The 26,543-nt window shown below is 36.3% G+C and overlaps 1 protein-coding gene across 2 annotated transcripts in view; it reads right to left on the bottom strand.

Annotated features, from left to right (window-relative positions):
* Positions 1-26,543, bottom strand: part of LOC149710188 (uncharacterized) — a 321,109-nt gene that overhangs the window by 187,044 nt on the left and 107,522 nt on the right. For both annotated transcript variants that reach the window (XM_089859972.1, XM_089859953.1), the window contains exon 3: positions 14,962-15,001. The gene's annotated coding sequence lies outside the window, so the exon portion shown is untranslated. The remainder of the gene's footprint in view (positions 1-14,961; positions 15,002-26,543) is intronic.

Here is a 26,543-nt window from a genome sequence, read left to right as displayed (position 1 = left end):
ATTTCAAATTTACTTCCTAACTTTGCCGTTAACCTTTGCAAGGTGCCTTACCTCTAAGTAAGAACCAGACACGAAATTACACCTGTATATTGATTCATATTAACTAACACTGGAAATATCCACCACCGCATATAATTAATAAGTTGGTTTAGTGCATGCAGTGTCAGCAATCAAAGTCAATTGCCTCTCCCTATAGAACGAAAGTGGGTCTACCACCGTGCACACACACAAACAAAGGGATTTCAGATTGAGTTCGTCGTGCACGAGTCTTGAGTGACTAATTCGGAATGAACGTACGTACAGTTGGTATCTCTTAATTCCCTCTTAATAATAATCTATCTATCTGGTTGCGCGTGCTGAATGAGAGCGCGCGAGAACGCGGCGAGAGTCACTCAATTTCGGACCTTTTAATTGACTCCTAAGTATCAGCGGAGAGTGGGGCGACAGTTGCCACTGTTATTTCTACTCTTATAATACCGTCGTCCATCTTTTCACGACGAACAGAGCTTAAGATTGATTGACATCGTGTTGTATAACACATCCAGTTCTGTCTTCACTCCATTCATCTTTATTGGATGGACCAAGTATCTCCGTCTTCTTCCCGCATCCGCTCCGGCAGTCGAGCTGGAGCGACAGGTTGAAAATCTCTCTCTCTCTCAGAACTCTGTCTGGGTGCCTTCCGAGGGGTCGGACGTTTTGGGAAAAGTGTACGGGATTTCGAAATCCAATTTGATTTCATCGGATTTCGTTTGATTTCATCGGATTTCGTTTCATTTCGTCGGATTTCGTTTCATTTCATCGGATTTCGTTTGATTTCATCGGATTTCGTTTGATTTCATCGGATTTCGTTTGATTTCATCGGATTTCATTTGATTTCATCGGATTTCGTTTAATTTCGTCGGATTTCATTTGATTTCATCGGATTTCGTTTAATTTCGTCGGATTTTGTTTGATTTCAGAATTCGACAAAATCCAATGGATTTCATTGAATTTTGAGATTCATTCCGTCGGAATTTGCTATTTTTACCGTGATTTCGACGGATTTTGCGATATTTCCCTTGATTTCGTTGGATTTTGAGGTTTATAGTGTGATTTCCTCGGATTTTGAGATTTTCCCCGTGATTTCGTCGGATTTTGTGATTTCTTTGGATTTTGGATTTTGTGAATTTTGTAATGGATTTCACGATTCCTTTACTGATTTTGTTTCTGATTTTGAGATTTCGCTTCTGATTTCGTGATTTTTTGTTGATTTTGTGATTTATTTTACTGATTTTTTGATTTCTTTACTGATTTTGTGATTTCGTTGCTGATTTCGGATTTTTTATTTGATTTAGAAATCAGCATTAATTTTGGATTTCTTAAGTTGGATTTCACGGGTAGCGTACGGGATTTCATGAATGACCGACCCCTCGGTGCCTTCGCTCTTGGCGTTCTTTTCCGGCCATGGAAGAGGAGAGGGATGAAGAAGCTATTCTCTCTTTCGTCTGTCACTTGTTCCGCATCCGATTGCCGTCTTCTACCGTCTCTCCATCTCTCTCTCTCTCTCTCACTCTTTGCCGCTCTAATAAAAGTCCTCGCAAGGTGGATTCCGTCGTAGTTTTTCTTTTGACATTTTATTTTCTTCGTTGTATTTTTGTTTTACAGACATTTCGGAGAAAGCGAGCGTCTTTCGCCTGTTTTCCACCGCAAAATCTTTTGGCAAAGAAACAAGGCATTTTTTTCCCTTCATAGTTTCTTGATACAGCCGTGCAATGTACAGGTGGATGTCACCTAATTATTTACACCTCAAATGACACTGTGCGCCGCGCACTTTGTCTTAGAACATTGGAATGTAGTAAAAGTACCCTTCTTAAGTAATTAGCTTCATTATTTCCTATTTCTCTGATGAATTATATTACGACTTTGAAAAACAGTTGACTCAAATGTGTGGATCTTGATGCAAGGTTCTAAGGGACTATAAGAACTTTCTTTTCTTTTTTTTTTTTTTGAAGAAAGTGGAGATTGTTAGTCGGATAACCTCTTTACGCTAATGCGATGGGTAGTTAAGAACTTAAGAAAAACGTAATTCCAGTATATTCTTGGAAAAAACCTTTAGTTTCCAAGTTATTTTTTAAATCATGGAGATCCGTTCCTAATTGGCGGCGTTTCGCTGCATGGTTCTATTTCTATTTATTTATTTATAATAAAGGTACCCTATTGTTCTTTCTTAAGTGTACTATAAATTAATACATTACAATATTAATGGTAATTAAATTAATGGACAATATTATAATAATTTCCCGTTTGATTAAAACGCTTCAAGATGTGTAAACGATTGTATAAACTTCAACTTAAGGAAAATTGAATAGCATATAAAATAATGAATATTTCAAATACAGTATAGGCTCTAAAATAAAAATTAAACGTTATCTGCTTCAAGTTAAGCAATACCATTAGATGAATTTAATAAATATTAAAATTAGTTCCACGGTTGATATTAACTGATGTTTTCTAAAATAAAGTAAGTATAGGCTACTGCTACTTCATGGAATTATAGTTCATTTAAAAACGAGTTCCAATCAATTTCGCGCGATCTTTCGGACCATGGTTCTTGTTCAACTCAATTTTTAAATTAAACTTTCAAGAACTTGTAGTTTTAAATAAACTATAATTCCATGAAGTGTCGGTACTTATTTTAATTAACGCCATTAAAAAAGTAATTGTCCTACAAACAGGACCAACTAGACAGCGTGTTTACACTATCCTATATTTGAAAAATAAAAACAAATTGTTCCTCCCAAATATCTCAAAACATTCTCTTGACTTCTTAAGACTTTTCGAGGGTTTGTCGGGTATATTTCGGGGTTTTTACGCAGTATTTTGCCAGAAAGTAACGAAGGCGGTTATTTTAAAAACACTGCGAGAGCGATTTCTCTAAGATTGGCACCTTTCAGCGTGGGCGAACCATCAACACGCTTTAGTCTTTGAACATTTTGTAAAAAGGGTTCCATTGTTGCAACAAGCACACGGAGCTAAAGAGCCAGCCATTCTACGAGGGAGCGTGCGGGGCTTAAACGCATCTCGCTAAATTAAAGGTGTCACCCCCTCCCTTTCGAGTGTTTAATCTTAAAGAGGACGAGCTCAAATCTCGCCGATAAAATTATTCTAGCACCAGACACGTTCAAGAAAATTGGAACGTGTGAAACTTTAATTCGGAAAGAAAAAATTTATTTCTAATAAAAAAAAATATTTAATTCTTCGATTAAAAAGATTTTCTTACTAATCTAGCGATTGAGAACCAATAGTGAATTAATTTTTTTTGTACTGTAAGTTATTATACAGGGTGATGCAAAAAGGGAGGGTGCGACCGAAGTATAGAGGGTTTTATGAGTGATATCGAGTCGAAAATGAAATTTTTGTGACATTTTGTACTAAGCTATATCAGGGATAGATTTAATTTTAGAAGGAGGAATGGAGAACGGTTTGTACTTACTTCAGTCCGACCCATAGCCAAGTATAGAGCCCCTCCCTCCAACACGTAACGAAAAGTTTAAATTATCTTACTGGCTCATTTAAACTACGTTTTGATGACGTTGCTGACGGGGACGGCGAAAAATACGTAATTCCTTTTTACCTCTGTCGCTATGACCCGCCTCTTCTTTCATACCCCTCCTGTAACGGAATTATTGTGCTGTCGCTATAATCCGCTATCATTTTCTACTACTATTAAGTTTTGGTTATAAATTAACCCTAGTTGAATAAGTATTTTGGAAACTGATTTGCCACACCTCAAGAGTTGTTTATTTCTCGATAATTAACATTTGAGGCTTTAACTTTGACTAATTAATAACAGGTTATGGTTCATCTTTAAGCATAAATTAACATAATTAAATATCCGCGACATGATTAATACTATTACGCGACACTGATAACTTTACGCGGAACAACCCCCAAAATATTCTATAGCATGCAAAACTAAAACGATGCCAGTTTTTTGTATTTTGTATTTATAACTAAGCTACCTAAATTAAACTATTAATGTTCTAATAAAGTTTGTCGGCCGACTTTATGTCGTTTCTTGCGATAGTTCGCGATAGTTCGAAAAGAGTACTCATCACTGGGTTCTTCAAGTTGATGTTGAGGTGGTGAGTGCGGTTTGCGCCAGGATAATTGCGTCCTATTAGTTGACGGTGCCAGGCGAAGGGTCGACGTTCATGGTTGCTTATCGCCGGGAAAGGTTCCAAGTTTAGCCGGTCAAGAGCCAGAAGGAATCCAGAAGTTCTGCGGCCAGCGCTATGATTCCAGGGTTTCCATCAGGGGCTCTGCATGGGCAAGCAGTGGTGTCCGGCAGGAGCGAGTTCTTGAGTGACTTGATTACAAGTCCGAATCAGGAAGAATAATAATCGCTACTCTCCGTTTCTGGCTTTTTAAGCCGTCTTCTTGAAGGGCGTTGGAGTCGGTCTTCTGGGGCCTCCGGATGGTCCCATCCAATCGTAATCCAGCTCCCGAAAGTATCGCGTGGTGACGTAGGTCAACACTTTCACTACGCCTGGTTGCTAAGAGAATCGTACCTCTCTTCTAGGTTTTTACAGGTCACGACCCGCACTCGTGAACTTGACTATATTCAAAAGAGTTTTAAACTCTTTCTTTCTATGCACGTGTGTCAACACCTTCACTAAGCCTGGTTGCTAAGAGAATCGTACCTCTCTTCTAGTTGGTTTTTCCAGGTCACGACCCGCACTCGTGGACTTGAGAATATTCAAAAGGGTTTTAAACTCTTGCTTTCTATGCACGTGTTAAACTCTTTCTTTCTATGCCCGTGTTTGTTAAACTCTTTCTTTCCATGCAGGTGTCCAAAGGATACCGTGCCTAATTTTATCTTTTACTGGCATCGCGCGCTACTGGCACCGTATTGTATTTATAGAGGGCATGCACTAACAAATAACCCCTACAAGATTAACATGCTTTGAGAAGGTTCACGACTTCAAGGTGTGGCAATTTTTTGGGTATAAAAGAATATTGATAAAATTGAAAGGGAAAGGCTACGCTAGCCAATTACTATTTCTTTGGTCGTATTTACAAATACAGAGTGTGGAGTGATAAACTGAACTATTATTTAAAATCATTATTGATTGACTTAAAATTAATTGTGGCAAATTATTTATTTTGTGTAGTAAACTGAACTATTATTTAAAATCATTATTGATTGACTTAAAATTAATTGTGGCAAATTATTTATTTTGCTACACACCCCACTTCTTAGAACCGAACGAACCTCGGAGGTAAATGGACTAGCCTATATGTAAAATTGGTTAAAATTGAGAGAAAAAAAAAACAAAACAAAAAAAGTATTTATAAAAAGGAATACTAATGTGTAGCAAAATAAATAATTTGCCACACTCCATCCCGTGGAAGGGGGTCCGGGACTTTGACGCGCGCTCACATTACTCTGTTCTCCATTCCTACTTGTGGCCCTTATTACAAAGTTACATTTTCGACTCAAAATTCATTTCCCCAAGAACCATCCCACTTTACAAAGATTCTACCACCCTTTATGGAACACCCTGTACAGTATCAATGGATTTAATTTTTATTCCAAAGGGGTTGCTAATTTCACGGATTTAATCGAATATCGGGGAAAATACCAGTTTTTTTCTTTCTTTCATTAAATTTAATTGAGCGATTTATAAAATTGTCGTCGAAATATAATTCAGTGTTAGAAACATTTCGTGATCGGAATCCTGTTCGAGAGTTTGCGGCGACAAACTTTCAATAAAAAAATTAGGAATCAACTTGGGCGAGGTATACGAAGAATCCATAATAAAAAAAAATTAATGTCATTCCAAAAATTACAATTTTATGGGAAAAATATTTCAATATTAACGGAAAAATTAATTCAGTTTTACTCCCCAAAGTTTTAATTTCTGATCCTCAATAAAATTTACGGATACCACGCCTAATGTTACTAGAAATCTTTTTTTTTTTGTAATTCCTTTTTTCTTGATAAAAACGTAAAAAAATTCTTATTTATCAAATCGTAAGTTCATAAGATATTTTCCATAAGTTTGTCACTGGTTACAAACTGGAGCTGGTCATGAAGTGGCGTATGTCATAGATTCGAGGTAAAGCGACACCTGGTGAGGCGCTGTCAAAGGCTTAGTAATGCAGACTAAATAGGAAGATGGACTGCAAAATTAACCGAGTGTGGTAAATTCTCGCTTGTTGTTCTCGAAATAGCTCTCAGCAAAAGTATATAGATATAAAATCCAAAAAGTACACTTCATTAACAATTCCCTGCCTTTGACTGTAGACGACATGTAAAATGAGAAGCAAACTACCCACCTCTCAACCCCCTACAAGAATTAACCAATCAGGGAACAGCTTCTTGACGTCTTAAGTTTAACGAAAGTAGTACATGATGCTGGCGATTCAAAGGTTATTTTTTGGTACAAGAGCTAGCCTAATCACGGCTTGTTCCCTGTGCCATTGTCGGGAACATACGCATAGGGGGGTTGACACAATTCTGGGATGAAGGAGGACTTCTCATATTACTCGGCGCTACCAAGTTTCAACGAAGTGTACTTTTTGGTTTTATATCTATATACTTTTGCTTTGAGTAAATGTCTAGCATTACGAAGTATAGGTAGTGTCAGACTTACGGAACATATCTTATAAACTTACGATTAAACTAATTCTGAGAAATGTAACGTAGGTAAGCTTACCTAAAAGAGGAATTGAATTCTTATCAGCTCCCACTTGAAATTTAAAGAAGTTTTCGTGATTCTGGGATTTTCCGCCGATTTTGTGCCTTTCATGTTTTTATCGTAAAATAAAATAAAAAACACGTTTTTTAGCGATTATTTCGCGGCCACACTCACAAGATAAACCAAAATATATTTCTTACGGTATAAAAAAAAATAAAGATATTAAATAATATTTCAGGTTTTTAAAGATACCAATGACTGAAATTAAATTGAAGTTGGACACGTTTTCAAAAGCTACTACCTTTTTCTTAATTTGGCAAGATTTGATTAAAGCGACTCCATCCGGACTTGATTTTATTAACCCACGCGTATTTCTAAAAACATTCAAAGGTATAAATTGGATTCACCGGTCTTCTTACAGATTTTTTTTCAGCTCATCGCCTTAGGCTCTATGTTTACATTTAATACGAGTGACTTTAAAATCAGTTAAAGAATAATTTGCTTCGACACCAAATGTGTCTCGAAGAAAAAGCACGTAAATAAATAATATTGAATAGTTTTAATTAAGATTAATACCATAATGAAAATTTTTGAACCTAAAGTAACCTTAAAGGGAGGTTGAAAAGGAAAATGGAGTGATTTGTTTATCGATTCTTCTACTAATAGATTTTGTGTGACGTCACCCATACTATTTGTCCGGCCATAACCAAAGCGGTACCAAACATGGCCGCACATTGAAAAAGCTAGGCTCGTGACGTTTTACCTAGGCACTGACGTCACAACTGAGATAGCTCTATTATGAAACCAATCTACGTTGGAAATATCTCGGGATGATTATAAAATTCAATTAGTTTAAAATTTTATATATAATTTGTAATTAGCACCTACGATCAATTGGATGGCGCCATAAAATTTAAATGGCACGTTTTACATCTCGCGCCAAAATTGTCACTTTGCCCGCAATTTTTATCAAATCCCGCGCTAAATTTCATTCGACTTGGAGCGTGTAACCTTTGACCCTGCCTGTCCATCACTAAAGCTCTCACTGGCTTGCCCTCTTAAATGAATGGGAACATAAGCATCTCTACTTTATAGACTGTTCTTTTTGCATTGCTTGTAAACAAGTGGGCCTACTACACAGTACACGCACAACTTCTACATCTTAAGGTACAATTTAATAAGTTTCACTTTCCGGCTAATCTGGGGTGCGAAACCTAAAATGAAAATAATAAATTCCAAAGAGCAACAATGTCCCCACCGGCAAGATTACGCAATAACAATACGGGGCCCTTTCTTCTCCCACAGAAGGGAATACTTTAAAAACATCTCAACCCGGAACCTTCTTGGAAAAAAAATATAAAATAAAATAGATTAAAATTCTGGCCATTTTTTAAAATAAAAAATTTTTTTGTTAGTCTGACGAATAAAAAAGAGAATATTGGTGATTTGGCATTAAAACCAGTGTTTAGAGATTTTACAAAAACTGGTACGTTAGCGCCCTCGGGCGACAATATAAGAAGCAAGATTCGAAATGGGGGATTCTGAACAGAAAAATAAAATGGAGTTTTAAAAGAATAAAAAAAAATTATTTAAGAAATAAGAAGCGTGTATATAGAAAAGGACAAGTAGTGATATTCTTGACAGCACCGGGACCTCAACTATGTAATTTTCTCCATGCTCCTAGTGAGCGTTTTTTTCTACAAGTTCATCCAAAAGTTAATTTAACTGAAATTATGTTTCCAAGCCAAGCCCAAGTTGAAAATTTTGGATATAGTTCAGGTTGAAGATCTTTGAACAATAAGATTTGTTAAGAGCATTTTAAACATTATCTTAAACCCAGCAGCGAAGGGACCCAGCATCTCGGGACATTTTGGTTGCTATTCTGGTCGCCATTTTGAAAGATGGTGGTGTATTTAAACCCAAAACCAATAACATCCTTCATTATCATGTAGCGAACCAGTAAATTGAATTTGAGAAATTTAGAAAAAGCAAAATAACAGAAAATTAATTTAGAAAAAGCAAAATAACTGAAAATTAATTTAGAAAAAGCAAAATAACAGAAAATTAATTTAGAAAAAGCAAAATATCAGAAAATTAGTTTAGAAAAAGTAAAATAACAGAAAATTAATTTCGAAAAAGACAAATTTTTATATTTAATTATTAAATGAAGGAATTGTATTAGATACTACGAATTCAGACAGAACTAGATATTTGATACTTTCTTGAAAATTCACTTCCCTCATGCAAGTGCGTTTTCCAAAAAAAAAAAAAAAAAAACAATTCGGTATTATAATAATAATGAGAAAACGGGGTATATAAGAAGCTATTACCTTGAAAATCGAATTTTAATGCGACCGAGCTATACCAAAAATATTTCTTTACATTTTAAAGAATTATTATCGTGAATAAAAAAAGGAAGTTAGGTCCACGAACCAATATATAACGCAACCACGATTTTGGCCCAACTCGAGTTTTAATTTGGGGGTCCAGCAGAATATATTACGGAGTTAGATAACGCCAAAAATATGGGTTTGAAACCACCTCCGAAATAATTTGATTTCAAAACTAACTTTTGAAGAAATGTGGTTCATATACTGACTGCATAGATAGAAAGGTTCCGACAAAAACTCTTGATTTGAAATTAAAGAAAAAAGTGTGTACATTCTCTAGTTCACAACTTAGACCATTAGTAACATAACAAAAATTAGTATGATACTTTCATGAAGCATGATTTCCATCAACTAACTTGTTATTGTCAAATTATTCGTGGAAGCAGGCGTTTATTATAAGGGAGTTACTATACACATTTTATTGTGTCCATCGTTGGGGGTGAAAAATTTTAAGAAAGCTCCCCTTTTCAATACAAATGGGGGTGAAAATTGTTTCCCCTTCAATGTTGAGAAGTGATGAAATTCTGGTATAAGCGATACCTGGTGAGAAAGATAGTCAAATAGGGAAGAGGAAAGGTAACTATAACGGCACGGCCATATATCTATCTCATGCGCACCTATCTCGGCGCACAGACGAGTACCCAAACGGCATGTGATCCGTTAGGAACAAACTTCTCTGATATTTTTATCTCTGTTGCGCCGATTGTGCATGTGCGGAGTTCTGATACCGAGCCACAGTTCGGAACCGGTTTTGAAAAATGGGGCTGACGGAGAATTTGGCCTGTCCGATACTCCTTTTCATACGTGCTCATTGTTTTCAGGAATTAGCAATGTTAAGGAATTCAATGTTACGGCAACGGGAATTGTCAAACTCATTTTTATCATGTTACTTATGTTTAGACGTATCTACGCAGGGTTATAATTAGAAGAAACCATGAACGTCTGTACCTTTACGATAATGAACACTTTTCAAAAAATATTGACGGTTTCTACGAGTTTGACAATTATTTTCAGGATTTAAATAAATTTAAAAGAATTTTTTTAAAGAAATTTAATAATAAAAAATTCCCCCGAAGCACTGACGTCATATAATTATATAATAACTCGATAAATATTATCAGAAATGTATTATCGAAGAAGGGTGTCACTATATTATTTATAGATTTTTAATGATATAGGAGGGTTTCAAATAGTACTTATTAAAATTTCGTATCAGACAGTTCATATACCTTACTGATGGGTTGACTTAGTTATGACGTAATGCATCCCGTTAAGCAATATTGCTTATATTTTCAAAAAGATTTCGTAAACTGTTCATGAAACGTAGAACTCTTGAAATCTCCCTAAGAACGTCCCCGTTAATTTTTAACAGACTTTTCAGAAACACCCTATAGTTTAATTGGTATAAGTCCGTTCTTCCTAACCACCATATTTTCTAATCACGTCTTCTTTAAAAAAATGTTAAAGCTTTCGGAATTAAAAATTTAAAGCACCGCTTAAAGACTATTAATGCATTCACAAAGAGCGTTATGAAAATTAAAGCGAAATTTCAAAATTAAAATATTATAATTTATATTCTGGCTCCCGTTTTATTAGTTGCGAAAGGGTTAGTCCCAAACGATTCACTGCAATTTCGCGTCAACACTTTTATACCTAAAGTTCCTTTAAAGCACTAGAGTGTCGTAGAATCTTTAAATTAAAAACCCTGCATAATCTCAATACAATTTAGTAATTTTTCCTATAGATCTTGATTGGCGGAAGACTTCTCTCGACGGGTAATACATCATATCCTTCTGATCATATTTTCTTAATCGAGGAAAGAGTTGTTTTGGAAAATCCAGACGTGGATGGCCAAGCCAATATGATATAAAAAGTTTAAACTCAGTAGTTCTTGCGTACCAACTACACAAGGGGTGTACGGTTTTGTTAAAGAAGAAACCCAGAATTTTTCTCAAAAGAATGACGTGCTGGGACCGTCCCATGCCGGGGAGAAAATACTCAAAAGAGAAAAAAAATTAAAAAAATTTATCGAAAAGAAGCTACCAGATTTAACAAACCGTCAAATAATTTCAAATTTTACGTTCGAGGCCGTCCGAATGAACGTCCTCGGCTTTCGACTCCAAAATATGACAGATTTGAAAGAAATTATTGGCCCCTGCAATGCCCTCGAACAACGAACCGGGCTAGAATAGATACTTTACGTTTATACTCCCGAATTCATATTATTGAAGCAGGGATCAGTAGAAAAGGAGTCTCCGTTCAGACCATTTCTATGTCGCTAAGAGGGGAAAACACAGGGGGTAAAACTTTGCCTTCCATCTCGCTTTATGGCGCCTGCGCTGTAGTCTTTTTGAATCATGAGAGTGCGCAGAGGCGGCAATATATCAACCCCCTTGTATTCCCCAATACTGAGGGATGCCTACCACCTTTTTTACATCGAAAAGGTCTATTGTGCGATGAACTAGCGAGCCTAGACTTCTACAGTGGGAGAAAGGTGGTTCTTTTTGTCACGTGGGATGCTGTTGTAACACAACATGAATGCACTCTTTTTAAAAACGTCTCGTACTGACTGCGCAACTACAACCAACGGACTCCGGTTTTACTTATCAACATTCTAACGAGAGGGCAGTTCGTAGTGCGAGTGTGCGGGAACTCTGTGATTCTGCTTGCCACGTGATAAGTGAAAACCCAAGTTTTCCCCAATTCTCGTTTCCCCCTTCCTACGGTTGTCTGTCTGTCTGTAAAATTCTACTCCTTACCAACTTCTCCCTGATTCAAGCAAGGTACATGGTTAAAATGGCGGGAAGTTGTCGGGTACCCCACTCAATTTTCAGGAATGTTTTCCCTACCTTCTTTGACAGTATAAGGTTAGGTCGTTAATTCTAGGACGCGGCTATTTAACTTAATTTTTTGAACGCTTCTTTTAAAGCCTAACCTTTTTAACAGCTAAATATTTTAATAAGATGGGTTTTTTGACTGCAAAAACTACTCGCGGCCTTAATTTAAACGAAACGGGACTATTCTCCTTTTCAACCTCAATTAACGACAGACTACTTTTTCTTCAATGGGGTACAACATTACGTATTTATTCGACGTCGTGTCCGCTTTATCGTCAAGTGTTCGTGAAAATAACTATTACTGATGGAACGTCAGTTGATAGAATCGTTGTCGATCTGATTCAATTCCATTACGATGAAGAGTCGATTAATTTTGTAAAAAGTCTCGATGAATTATCAGTACCACCATTTCCGGGGAAGAGAGGAATTCATATTTGAAATTGTCAGGGGGAAACCGGTAATGAAAGGGGAAAATATTGCAAGACAAGTGAAAATTCCTAGGGAAAGGTTTGCTATCTACTCCTCTGTTGTCGATCGTTTCTCTCTGAATCATTATGGAACTGATCGATACCCAAATGGATCGTGATCGAAAGTGCTGTTGTTGACGGAACCACTCAGTGCTGTCAAGTGTCGATTGATCAAACAGTTGCCAAACCAATCATAATTTAATTCACCTAACCTAACGCCAGTTGCCCAACTGATGAAATCTTAATTCAACATTGATTGACCGTCTGAATGTTGATAAAATAACTTGAAGGCCTAACAACAGCAATAAACTGGTCGACTCAAAATGGAGAAATTCAACTGGACACAATTAGGAGACAACGAAACTATTAGGGCCAAGTTGTGTCACCTAATTTTTCACAAAGTAATGGGACCAAGTAGCTGAAAATTAGGTGTTGTGAAAGTATGTTAATTGAATATCAGGATTCAATAACTTAGCAATTGTTCGGAGTAATTTTCTCAAGTAGTTGAAGGTAAAAACTGGACACTGTGAAAGGCCTTCAATTCTTTTTAATGTTATGATAAACATTCGCTATTCGATAACTCACAATTTGATCAGGATCACTTTTGGAAAACGTTTTCCGGATAATTGTACATAAAGACACGAACACGATTAAGTTATAAATTAACATCAATAGGAAGAGTTACTATTATCGTCGAAGGCTAAATATACTAATTCGTAAAAAAGAAGAATAGTGGAAAAATGGCGTAACGCGCCACATGTTGCCGGGCGCCGCTAAGAATAGAATATCGTCAAGAAAGTCAGAATAAAAAAAAAAAAAAAAATAGAAAAATTTCCCGATAAAGGTTGAGTCGCGTGCCAAAAGACGAGAACAACCAAGTGACAGCGGAAGAAAAAAAATCGTCTCTCGGTCCTGTTTCCCTCACTAAGAAGGAAATCCGAAGAGAAAAATAAGTTGCACGCAGATAGGTAGAGAATGTGGAAACTGCCTCGCTCTAACCCAACTATCTTCTTCTTAAGTTTTAAAACAAAATGCTGCATGGGACAAAAAACGGGCGGATCCGGGCATTTCAAAATATAGAAATCTTTTTATAGCAGTCCGAAAATTTGGAAAATGCCTCTCAAAGACCTTTTTACCACCACTATTCAGTCCTCCATAGAAAAACCGCGCACTTTTTCAGTTTTGGCCTAAATAAAGTTACGGCGAAATAGAATTTCATTATGCAAGGTGGTTTAGATCAGAAACTATCAAAGGAGGTTAGTTGTGAAACGAAAGGTTTTAGAAATTGGACTAAAAATATACGAGTTATAGGCTTGTTGAAAGCCTAACTTTGAATATGCGATTAGTAACCAAATGAATGGTGTTTGCTTCTCTTAGCTGGAGAAAGAAGTGATATCTAGTTTATTAGGGAGATGTCATAAATTCGCCCCACATTTCTAGCTTTATATCCAATCCAAACGTATAGTAGGTCCGGAGTTAATCCCCGCCTCTAAATTACAACCAGCACCTCATTGGTTCTTTAAAACTCACGTCAGCGCGGCGCGAATGACGAAAATTCCGTATTTTCCGACTGAGGAGAGGCGAAATAGCCCGGCCTCCTTTTACGTCCCCCCTTGTATTTTGAAAGGGGGGCTGGGACTATGGCGCGCGAATACTTAGGCATCCCTAATAAACTAGATATCACTTCTTGTCTGGAGTTAAAGGAATGGTCTGTAGGTGCCGACTTCCCGGTGTCCGCCGGAGATGACCTAACTAAATGAATTTCGAATATTTATATCTAAGTACTTATAATATCAATAATAAATTAATTAAAATCATTTTTAGACCAAATTTTCCCACAAGAAACTTAAAAAAACACAACATGATTGTAAGCCAAAATTCTTCAAACATCGACAGCGAAGGAAAGTGGGTAAAAAGTTCCGAGCTCTAGAAAAAGAAATGTGAAGAGCTTTCGGTCTTTCTGAAGTAGTGGGCCAAATCAGAGTTGAAAATCGCTTAGTAAAGGGATCTTTCTAGCGAAAAAACTCATTGCGGCTTCTCCATAAAAAGCGTTCGAACGAACGAAGTGATCGGGAAAGTAGCTTGTGGATCGCTACCAACACAATGCGGAGAGCCCGGGAAAAATACTTGAAAAAGATTGGAAGATCTTGGAAGAGAGAGAGAGAGTTGACGAGGTGGGAGGCAAGATTATTATTAACTTTAACACAATGTTGCCCGCACATTCACAGGCTCACAAAAAACGTTAAAGAATACCTCTTTCTCACTTCACTTTCAAAAAACCATCGATTGATATATCTCTACTGTAAAAATCTATTTTTATCCCGCACCTCAAAAATAGTTTGACTTCTACCATAGATATAAGAAATCAATAACTACACTTTAACTACACAGCAATGTTTCATATTGAAGTGATAATTTAAATTAGATCGTGGAGAATGTAGGAATTGAGTAGTAATTGGCTAATGCATATTCCAGCATTTTTAAGTGCATAGAACGCTGTTAAGAATGGAGTAGTAATTGGCGAACGCATATTCCACCGTTTATAAGAGCATAGAACCCTGTTAGATAATAAAATTGTACTCACCGACTGTCTTTGGTAGAACTTTGTCTTTCAAGATATTATTCTGTAAATAAAAAAAAATATGTTTGATTAAATTCATGGTATTAATTATTAATTTAAAAATTAAACAAATAATTAAAATTCAATATGTTATTACACATTGCCCTCATCTGAATTACGATAAGTTTTACCAAAAGTAATATAAGAAACCTCCCTTCGGGAGGAAAGTATACAAAGGCGAATTTTTCCCGATACATCCTCGTACCGCGAATGTCCCCGCGCACTTATACGGCCGTAAACAAAGTTTAAAAAATAGGGCCGCGCCGCGTAGAGCTTAGGAATACATTCTCTGATCTCGCGATTGCGTCGGCTGCTTAAGTTAAGTCAATTTCACAGATTCATTGTAATTTTAAACTTTTCCAATGAAATAATTCACGCAGCATTTTTAGATTTTGATGATAATCAATGATTAATAAACAGGCAGTGACTCGATTATAGGATTTTCGTAGGTCTTTGCATAAAATTTGAATTAAACCCTTACCTTGCCAAGGTATATGACTAACACTATACATAGATAGATTTTAAAATGGTGTTATTATCGATCTCGAAATTTTGTCCTTGTATTCATAATTTTCATCTTCTTCTTGGCTTTACAACAAACTAGATTTTCGTTTCGAAATAACCGTATGTGAATATTTATTTGCAAAATCAGTAATCTTCTATTTTTTTACGACAGACGGCTAAACAGACTACACTAGTTTGAAGCGCTTTTTCCTCTTTCCCAAATCCAACGACCATATCAAAGGACTAAGATCTACCGTACCTTGTCCGTGAGCAATAGTGTCTAAATATGGTATTTGGCGGGTCGAGGATGTCTCGCGTGTTTTAACGTTATGCCTATGGCGCCTTGTATACTTCCCTCCCGTAGGGAGGTTTCTTATATTACTTCTGGTTTTACTTATTAGCGATTTTGAGGTGAAAATGTTTTATGACATTTTGCACTAACTGACACCATTTACAAGTTATGATTGGAGTATTTTACGGATGACACAATTAATTTTAAGTAATTAAACTTAAGACAATGCTAATTTTAACTATATGATCATAATTAAAACACTTACTTTCTTTAAATTACCTAAAATTAAGTTGGTCATACTTTTAAAACACTGCAATCATAACTTGTTCAGGGTGTCACTTAGGGCAAAATGTCATAGAAGTTGTTACATTTCCGAGTCAAAATTATCCCATAGAACATACTGTATTTCGGTCCTATCACCCTTTTGTAACACCCTGTAGATATCCGGGGCTACGGCAAAAAAACTACACCAATCAATAAATTGAATTGGTACTATTTAAAGTGTTTTAATTAATAAATATTAATGGAGGAAGAGACGATTTATATATACGAATATACTTAATAATTAACATAAGACGCATAATAGTTTATTATATATAAAAAAAAATTAAATTGTATCTCCAAAAACGTCATATCTTTAGTTTCATTAACGATATACTTTTACCACGTTTTTGAAATAATTAATTTTTTGCGTAGGTGTTTTGGAAGAGACGTCCTTTGACACGGGGTTTTACCCCAAACTCTATTTATGAATATTAAATGTCCAAAATATGCAAAAAAATAGAACTTATATCGGTAGGTCCTAATTGCTGCAGTAAACACAAAGAGAGTCTATGAATATTAATAGATCAAGAAACTTTAAAAACTCATAGATTCTTATTCCCGTCATCTACGGAAGCTTATGGTATAATTTCGTCATTTGAATTTCAGAAAACGAAAGATGGCTTGTTGCTTGTTGAAGATCGACTTCCAGCAAAAAGAGTTCTAGCGAGCATCGAGACTAACAATGGATCCAGAGACCGCGCCGATTTTCGAATCCCAGCTGGGTCAAAAGTTGGGAGGGTTCTAGCTAACTGAAAGCCGAGCATCGAAACGAGACTAACAATGGGGGCGACCGCACCGATTTTCGAATCCCCGCTGGGGTAAAAGTTGGAAGGGTTCTAGCTAACTGAAATCCGAGCATCGAAACGAGACTAACAATGGGGGCGACCGCACCGATTTTCGAATCCCCGCTGAGGTAAAAGTTGGAAGGGTCCTAGCTAACTGAAATCCGAGCATCGAAACGAGACTAACAATGGGGGCGACCGCACCGATTTTCGAATCCCCGCTGGGGTAAAAGTTGGAAGGGTTCTAGCTAACTGAAATCCGAGCATCGAAACAAGACTAACAATGGGGGCGACCGCACCGATTTTCGAATCCCCGCTGGGGTAACAGTTGGAACGGTTCTAGTGAACTGAAGATACAGAATAGAGAATTTCCTTCAGAGGAAAGCAAAAAAATTCGGGAGGAAAAAAGTTTAAAAGGATTTCTATTGATTCATCTTCAGTTCGCTAAAACCGCATTGCACGGCTTTCAGTTCTCTAGAACCCCCTTCCAACTTTTGCCCCAGCGGGGATTCGAAAATCGGCACGGTAGCTCAGTCCATTGTTAGTCTCGATGCTCGGTTTTTAGTTCGAAAGAACCCTTTTTGCTGGAAGTCGGCCTTTAAATAGTATTGAAAAGTAAAGGGGAGACTGTGGATTCCCAACGACGTTATATATCTTTAAAAAAAAATAACTAAATATTTTGAGGTAATAAATAAAACATTAAACAGATTTGGATGAAGAGAGATTTTTCCTCTAGAAACATATGAAAACGTCTGCCAGACAGTCTGCAATAAAAACCACTCGAATTAAAAATACGGAATAACAGATGATAATATCACAGTCTAAGTCATTAAATACGGAAAGGGACTTGACTCGTCTCGTAACGTAGCCTTATTCTGATCATAAGATCAGTTCAATTCAGATCAATTGGACCAGTAGTTCATTTTGGCAACAGCAACGATTCAGTAGAGCTACTTCAATCAGCGTTCAATTCGGTTTATTAAAATATCATGACAATCTTGTAGCATATCGAATAAATAAACTAAATCTTCCCTTGATTCCAGAATATTTTTGTCTGGATGAGTGTCTACCCCTTTACGTGATTTTAATATCATTTTTTTTTCTTTCTTTAGTTTCTTTGTAGAATTATAGAAAGTCGACGGCAATTTGGTATAAAAACAGGAAACGTATTTGTAGCCAGCTGGGGCAATTTCCGGCGACACGCCGCTTTAATGAAAACCCCTTTTTGCCATAAATATCCATTCGGTATATACACACGATTTATAATAACTACACTCTTCAAACCCTCCTCCCCCACCCGTTTAATTCCCCAGCAGAGTAAAACATCGTAGATCCAAATTTAGACCTCGTATAGATAGCGACAACCCGCGGATGACAAAATGGTAGCAGACAAATTATTAAAAAATAAAAATTAAGGCATCTAATAGTATCAGTTTCCAAAGGCGCATTAAATAGCAGTTTTCTCATCAGCTTAAAGGGAACGTCTGCGAAAATGCATTTTTAAATCCAATTTAATGAAGAAGGGGGAGTTTTTCTCTTTAAAATAAAGCAAGTTTCGTTAAAATCGGTTCAGATTTCACCGAGATACACTTTTATGAAATAATTTAAAACCCGGATCACCCAATGAACGATTGTTAAAACCCCTGTTCACCCAAAAACTATAATATTCATATTTGAATGTGCGGGAATTATTTTCTTTCAACTTCTGCGTCATAAAATGTTCGGTAGTAATACATTGTGTTTCAGTTTAGGCTTAAACCTAAGCCTTATTTCTTGTATACTTTTCACCTTCTACGTGACGTCACAGGGAACAAACAGCAACTTCGGGTAGTGCGAACTTTGAAGAAGACAAAATTTCTGATTGGAATATCAAACGTTTCACTAAGTAAAATTTCGAAATGATTGAAAAATTGTTATCGTATTTATACTATATGTTTGATGACTTGTTTGAACTATTACGATTTAAACGAGGGGGAAATAAAGGGTTCTAACTAGTTGATTAAATAGCTCGAGTTTTGATAAAATAGTTTCAAAAACACTAACAAAACTCTCGATAAAAAGTTTCGTTTAGTTTAAACGAGGGGGAAATAAAGGGTTCTAACTAGTTGATTAAATAGCTCGAGTTTTGATAAAATAGTTTCAAAAACACTAACAAAACTCTCGATAAAAAGTTTCGTTTAGTTTAAACGGATTTCCAAAGTTTCTTTTATTAAGTGCATGGTGACTTTTGAATGACAATTACTACAACTGCTAAATTTGAAATACTCAGTAAAACCCAAAAACCCAATAAAGCCCGGTAGGTTGGGTTTTTCCAACCCTGCCTTGTACATAAACAACGACCACTTCAAAAACCTGCGGTTAAAATTTAACAAGTTGGGAAAACCAAAATATTACCTCTCCGTGTCGAGAAGATTATATAAACTTAAGTATCCAATGAAAACGTCGACCTTTTTGCCCTCATCCTTTCCCGCGCTTTGCGCTTCCGTATTTCATCCTTACTCTCAACATTATCTTCCTCCATTTTACATACAAAAAATCAAATACTCACAAAAGAAGTGGCAAAAACCTGCTGGCTCTTTACAACCACTTAATTTGACTTAATATCCAATTCCCAACAAAAATAATATACCGGTAGTTTAATTGTCAACCTACTAGCATCGAAATTCTCATTAAGAATGGCTCCCGCGGATAAAAAAGGGCAAGTTTCAACTAGGTGGGCGTTATCTCATTAGATTTGAAAAATATCATTTGTTTTTTTTACCAATGCCTAACCGTTTGGATTTTTTTAAAGCAATCTTAGCACCAAAAAATATTTTTTGATACAAAATAAATGTTTTATATTCTTATTAAGAATAAAACAAGAGGATAAAAAAGGTCTGTCCTCTCGTAATTTTTTAAGCTTTTATCATGATTACTCTATACAACAGTAACAAGGAGTATAAACCCATTAGTGGAAGCAGTATTTTTTTTCCGAAACAATCTCGCTTATGTTTATCCTCTCTAGACTTCGCTAAAAACGTATTACTCCTACGTAAAATATTAGTAGACAGGCAAGGATTCATACCATTAAAGAAGGAGCGCAATATTATCCATATTTTCATTTCATATACAGAGAAAAGAAATTATTATGTTTATGAGAGGAGCTTCCCATTTTTGTTGTTGTTTTGATAAATATATCGCAATGCAGGGCCTTGAGAGATATAGGAGGCAATGAATGAAATATATCACAATGCACGCGCCTTGATAGGTATAGGAGGCAATTATTGAAATATATCACAATGCACGGGCCTTGATAGATATAGGAGGCAATGAAGGAAATATATCGCATGCACGGGCCTTGGTAAATATAGGAGGCAATGATAATCTCTCTCTTTGCACGAGAGGTTTATCTTTAATATTTAAATAAATATAATTATTTTTAATTATTTTAATCTTCAATAACTAACATTAATAATAGTTAAATCGTTTAAAATAAAGTTATACCTATTATCACCTCAAACTTTGCTAATATTGACGTTTAAAGTGAAGGGTACCCCTCTTGCCCGCTTTCTTCAAATTTTGGGGTATATATACGATTCGTTTCCATTATAATAGTAAGGAAAAAGCGCAATTGCGAAAACCTTTGGTGGCGATCCCACCTTAGGGAGGCTAGACGTTTCTCGTAACCCTAGCTGATCGCCGCGGATATCCTGAAACCGAACGATGATAATGAAGTAGAAGCCAATGATACAGATTGGTGTCTATGTGGAATAGACGGAAGACCAGTGGATGGTGGTGTTAGAAGCCAGTGTAAGTGCAGGCTGGTGTCAATGTGGGATTGACAAAGAACAGAAGATGGTGGTAATTGGAAATACAGACTGGTGTCAAAGTCGAATGGACGAAGACCAGAAGATGGTGGTGATTAGAAGCCAGTAAGTACAGACTGGTGTCCGTGTGGGATAGACAAAGACCAGAAGATGGTGGTGTGTGAACTCAAGTAGAGGAGCCATTTCCGTGACTGTGTAAGCAGTTCGGAAATGGCGAACACGTTTGCCATTCTAAAAACGAATATAAACAACTCTGCTTCAACCCTTCGAAAGTGCTTTCCTGGACTTCCAATCTCAATCCAAAAATGGATAAACACACACACCGTAAATGTTCGAATAAAGCTCCAACTTCAAATGAAGATAAAAGAAAATGGAATTGCTGTTTTAGGCTTAAAACGGACGGAGCGGGTCCATCCAGTCTTATTTAGATTACACCTTTGAAAGCGAGAGAAGCTGGAGTCTAGAAGGGTTGAGTATTTGAGCATCATTTGATAAGAGAATTAAGGGAAGTAAAGGGATTGGTATTTCATTTGGAGTCATTCGTGGTGATGGTGGTACCGGCGCGGGAGAAATTTCATTTTTGAAAAAGGTGATAGAAATTTGGCGGGAAAGCGAGCATTAGTGGTGACGAGGGGTTCTTCCTGAGAGAGTCGAGTTATTACGGGGTCAGTGGGTACGAAAAGATGGCGGCGGCGCAACTTGGGCAAAGGGGGTGAGTGGAGGGGGAAAGGTTACCCCATTTAAAAAAGGAAAAAGAGGGGCCTCCGATGGAATTTGTCGAAATTGGTGTAGGGCTGGAGAAATTCAATGATGACTCAATTCCAACTCCGTTTTATTTCGTTTCCTGACAATTACCGTCCAAAGCGTTGCGTCAGAGTAATTAAAGATACGCAATTTAATGCAGGAAATGCTGCCGATCTAACGTAATGACCAGTGGTCAATTTTCAGCATTTTCCCAATCCTGAAACAGTTTGTTTCTAAATTTAGATTGGGTGAATATTTCAGGATCAAAATCTAATTTAGATACAGGAAATTAAGAGGAAACGCTTCAAGTATTATTGCCGTTATTTAAAATTGAGATTTTTAAAAAAATTTGCTAAATTTTTGTGGTTTCGCGAGTACTAGATGGGAATGAACTTTGTCAACAAGTCTGCACTACCTCACGATATTTCAGAAGAAAAATCCAGCTTTTTTCGATTAATCTTCAAGAACTTTTTTGCGGGGTTTTTTTTTCGATATTTTTCGGTTAATCGAACAATCTCTTCCGTTTTTTTTCGAAATTATTCAAATAATGGAGCCATTTATTTCGTTTATCGAAATTTTCTTCGATTAATGGAGCAATTTCTTTGGTTTTTTTCCGATATTTTTCGATTATTCGACCAATTTCTTTGGTTTTTTCGATATTTTTCGAATAATCGAGGCATTTTAAAGTATTAAAAGAATATTCGTGTTTTCGATTAAACCCAAGTCTAAAATAGCTATTCGTACAGCGCAACCATCAACTCTTTCAAAAAGTTTTGATATCGAAGATCAAACCCCCTATAAAACAAAACAAATATCAAAAACCACATCGCATAGAAGTTTTACGTGGAATTGTTGACGACGACGACCAACAAAACAACATCTTTAAGAAACCCTTTTGACGATAACTTTTTTTCCTTCATAATTTTCGCATATAACCCGACGTAACCTCTAGTCTTTTTAAAGGATATAAATTGTGTATTTATTTTTTTTTTGTCTAAGGAGGAGATGGATGGTCGAAACATTCGCTGTAATCGGCAGAATTTCTGGCTTCCCGAACTTTTTCATGGCTTCCCACTTTCTTCCAGAAAATCTTACGTCTTCAAAGAAATATTACGAAGCTACGTAGGATAGATTAAAAAAATAAAAATAAAACTTAAGAAGGTAGCTAGCGCGACTCGACGGAATCCAAAAAGGGTTAACTAATAAAGCCTGAGGAATTAGGAGCACGAATTCGGGACAAGAAAAAAAAATAAAGATTTTCTACTGCAACCAAACCTGAAGAAAAAACACACCACCAAGAAAAATTAGTTTACCATGAAGAAGTCATTTAAACGCGACTTTCTTTTTGTCTAGAGACGAAATAATTCTCGAAACATACAGCCAGGGTTGCCACAGAATTTTCAGAACCAAATTCCCTGACCTTTTCGACCGAAAGTGTAAATGTTTACAGCACACTTTAAGTGCTTATAATTAAATAAACTCGATCTACATTAAGTTTTCAAATGTATTTGTTGCACCAAAATGATTAAGGAACATTTTAACTATAAATAAAAGTCTGAGAGATTTTTTTAAAGGCATTTACTTCATAAAAACAATTCACTCTGTGTTAAGAGAGCATCAGGAGGAGAAACTTTCATTACTCTTTCAATAAAGACTTATCCCCAGAAATTTTACCCACGAAAATCAAATTCCCTGACTTTTCCCTGACTCTGCTAAAAATTTTAAAATTCCCTGACTTTTCCTTGACCTTTTCGGTCCAATTTTAAATTCCCTGACTTTTCCTTGACCTTTTCGGCCCAATTTTAAATTCCCTGACTTTTCAAGGTTTTCCAGGATTTCCAGGTACCGTGGCAACCCTGACAGCTACATTTGTCGTATCTTCGGTCGGATAAACGACTTAACGATGTTTTTTTAACTTATTAATGAATTTTTCAGGTTATAATTCCTAGATTTTTTTAGACCTAGCAACAAAAAGGTGTTTTCTCATTGGTCGACATGGTGCATAAGCGCGCGCGCTTTTATTGCAGGTCTATATAGGTCTGGAGCGAAAGGGGTAAAATAAAAGCGCGGGAAAAAGCACGAGACAAATATGCGAAGCACGCGGCGAGCGCGTGCCCCTTTTTTCCCGCCAACCAAATATTTCCCGCCATTTTTTTCTTCAAATTGCGCCAGGGATGGAGAGAGGATGGAAGAAGCTGAAGAACAACGTATAGATGAAAGAGGCAAGCGAAGTTTCCCCCGACGCCCGTAAAAATAATTCAATTCAATTAGATATTTTTTTTTTCGCTTCTTCCGATGACTATTACCCCTTTCTTCCCCGGATATTCGTTCCACCACCCTCCGCTAGGGGTCGGGGTAGAAAAGAGGCCCTCTAAAACTATGCAGCCCCCTTTTTTTGGACAGTTAAAACCATTGGGCAACTCGTGAAGCGAAATTTCCCTCAAGCCATCCAGGTTTTTCCAATACCAAAAATTCCAAGCTGTACCTAAAATTTTCCTACGCTCCTACATTCATGGGTGCCTGAAAGGACATTCCAAACCTCTAACGGCCAACTCAGGCTTTTTATAACCGAAATTGTAACATTTTTTGTTATGAAATTACTATCTTCAAATCCCAGGTCAGTGCTGTTAGTTAACTTGATTGCTACTCAATTGGTATCTTCATCCACAACCACTAACATCACCGCTATATTGACAATATGAAGCAAATGCTCATGTAAACCTAAGATGCCTATTCATACGTTCTCAGGTGTTACGTGGGTTCTAGATACGGTACAAATGCCTACTTTATCTTTCCATAAAGATTAATGGGTTCTTGCTGTTAAATCAAGTTTCTGAACTTTAACGGGTTCGTGTTGTTAAAATGTGTTGCTGAACATTGACAGGTTCATGCTATTAAAATGTGTTGTTGAACATTGACAGGTTCATGCTATTAAAATGTGTGGCTGAACATTGACAGGTTCATGCTATTAAAATGTGTGGCTGAACATTGGCAGGTTCACGCTATTAAAATGTGTGGCTGAACATTGGCAGGTTCATGCTATTAAATTTTGTGGCTGAACCTCAACGGGTTCTTGCTATTTAAATTATTTGCTGAACATTAACGGGTTCTTGCTGTTCAAATTAGTTTCAGAAAAATAATGAGTTTTTGCAAGTAAAAACATCGCTTATCATCAGCGGCTACCATTAGGAGTTTATTAATTATCATTGGAAGATGCTGAGAACCAGCAATAGGCCCATCTCCACTCCACCGGAAAGGTATACGGGACATAAGAGTTAAATTCAAGGCTTAAGACATTATTTCATTCTTTTTAACAAAACCGCAATTAATATAAACGAATGATTTAAAATTTTATGTAAATTCGCCGGTATCCAGGCTGCCATCCGTGCAATATTAATTTCCGCTTACGAATTTTCACTCCCGCGTAGCTTTCTCACATTTTGACGCTTCCCTTTCATGCCGCGTGAAAGATAAAAAAAAATTAAATATTTGCGAGCGGGGGATGAAACGGTATCAAATTAGTATTAAAAGGGGTGATGCACTTTCCACAGCTTCACAAATCCTATCCTTCTCCCAATGGCTGCCTTTATGCTGGATGCTTGGAGAATTTTTAATCGTTCCCACGGATGATGCGTCATCGTCCCAACCAACTCATCCCACCAAAAATCGAGTCTGTGTACTCAGGATGTGAACGAAAAAAAAAAAAACATAATAACGTTCAGAAACAAAATTTAAAACCAAGTTGAATTTGGTATGCTTTTTCTACCTTAATTTAATTCAAACCATATCCCCATAAATTCATTCCTTTTAACCATGAACATTGAACTAACATATGTAGGGTGTTTCTGATAAGTCTGGGATACATTAAGGGGGATTTTCAATGGGAGATTTTGAGTCGAAAATGTTCTATGGAATTTTGTTGCCCGGACCACGGTTTTCAAGTTATTATTGGAGTATTTTACTAACGTGAAAGACAATGATTGCTAATTTAATTCAGGGGTCATCGCTTCAACACTCAAATCATAACTCCAAAACAGGGGCCCAGACGGCGAAATGTCACAGAACAAGTTCTCTTCAATATTCTGGGAAAAAATCGAATTAAACTTTATTTTGTTCGAAATTCTGGGAAGAAAATCGAATTGAACTTTATTTTGATCAAAATTCTTGAAAGAAAATCGAATTAAACTTTATTTTGTTCAAAATTCTTGAAAGAAAATCGAATTAAACTTTATTTTGTTCAAAATTCTTGAAAGAAAATCGAATTAAACTTTATTTTGTTCGAAATTCTGGGAAGAAAATCGAATTAAACTTTATTTTGTTCGAAATTCTGGGAAGAAAATCGAATTAAACTTTATTTTGTTCAAAATTCTTGAAAGAAAATCGAATTAAACTTTATTTTGTTCAAAATTCTTGAAAGAAAATCGAATTAAACTTTATTTTGTTCAAAATTCTTGAAAGAAAATCGAATTAAACTTTATTTTGTTCAAAATTCTTGAAAGAAAATCGAATTAAACTTTATTTTGTTCAAAATTCTGGGAAGAAAAATCGCATTAATATTTGTTTTCTTCAAAATTCTTCGAAGAAAATCGAATTAAACTTCATTTGGTTAGGTATTCCGTGAAAAAAAAAATTAATTAAATTTTTTTCTGTTAAATACTCCAGGAGACATTGAATGTATTCTTGATCATAAGCTTAGACTACAAGAAACACTTACGTTGGAATACTAAATATGCAAAACAAAAGGGGGAAAAGGGTAAGCTATGGGTTTGCTTTGTGGAAATGACGCCATTTACAAGCATTACAAGGAGTTAAACTAGAAAATTTACAACCAAAAATAATTTATTCGATTGTGGCCCCCATGTCTTTTGCTAATTTGACTTCTCCCTCCGAGTAACAGACAGGGTTTTTTGTGTACCTAATTATTAGCTGATCTGTCAAAAAAATCAATTCTTCCCAAGCCTTTCTGCTTTAGGAAGTTGAGAACGATTTTAATTGCGGGGGTTCGAGTTGTTTCTGTCTCTTTTTTTAATCCTTACTTTGGGTTATGTATGTATGGAGCACCTGCAAATCCCTTATGAATATTCCCCAACTAGC

Source organism: Phalangium opilio, unplaced genomic scaffold (genome assembly GCF_054372755.1).
Source record: "Phalangium opilio isolate 3A_F unplaced genomic scaffold, DU_Popi_V2 ptg000011l_1, whole genome shotgun sequence".
Lineage (NCBI taxonomy): Eukaryota > Metazoa > Arthropoda > Arachnida > Opiliones > Phalangiidae > Phalangium > Phalangium opilio.
Note: the sequence above shows the minus strand (reverse complement) of the source record. Positions and strands in the feature narration are given on the sequence as shown.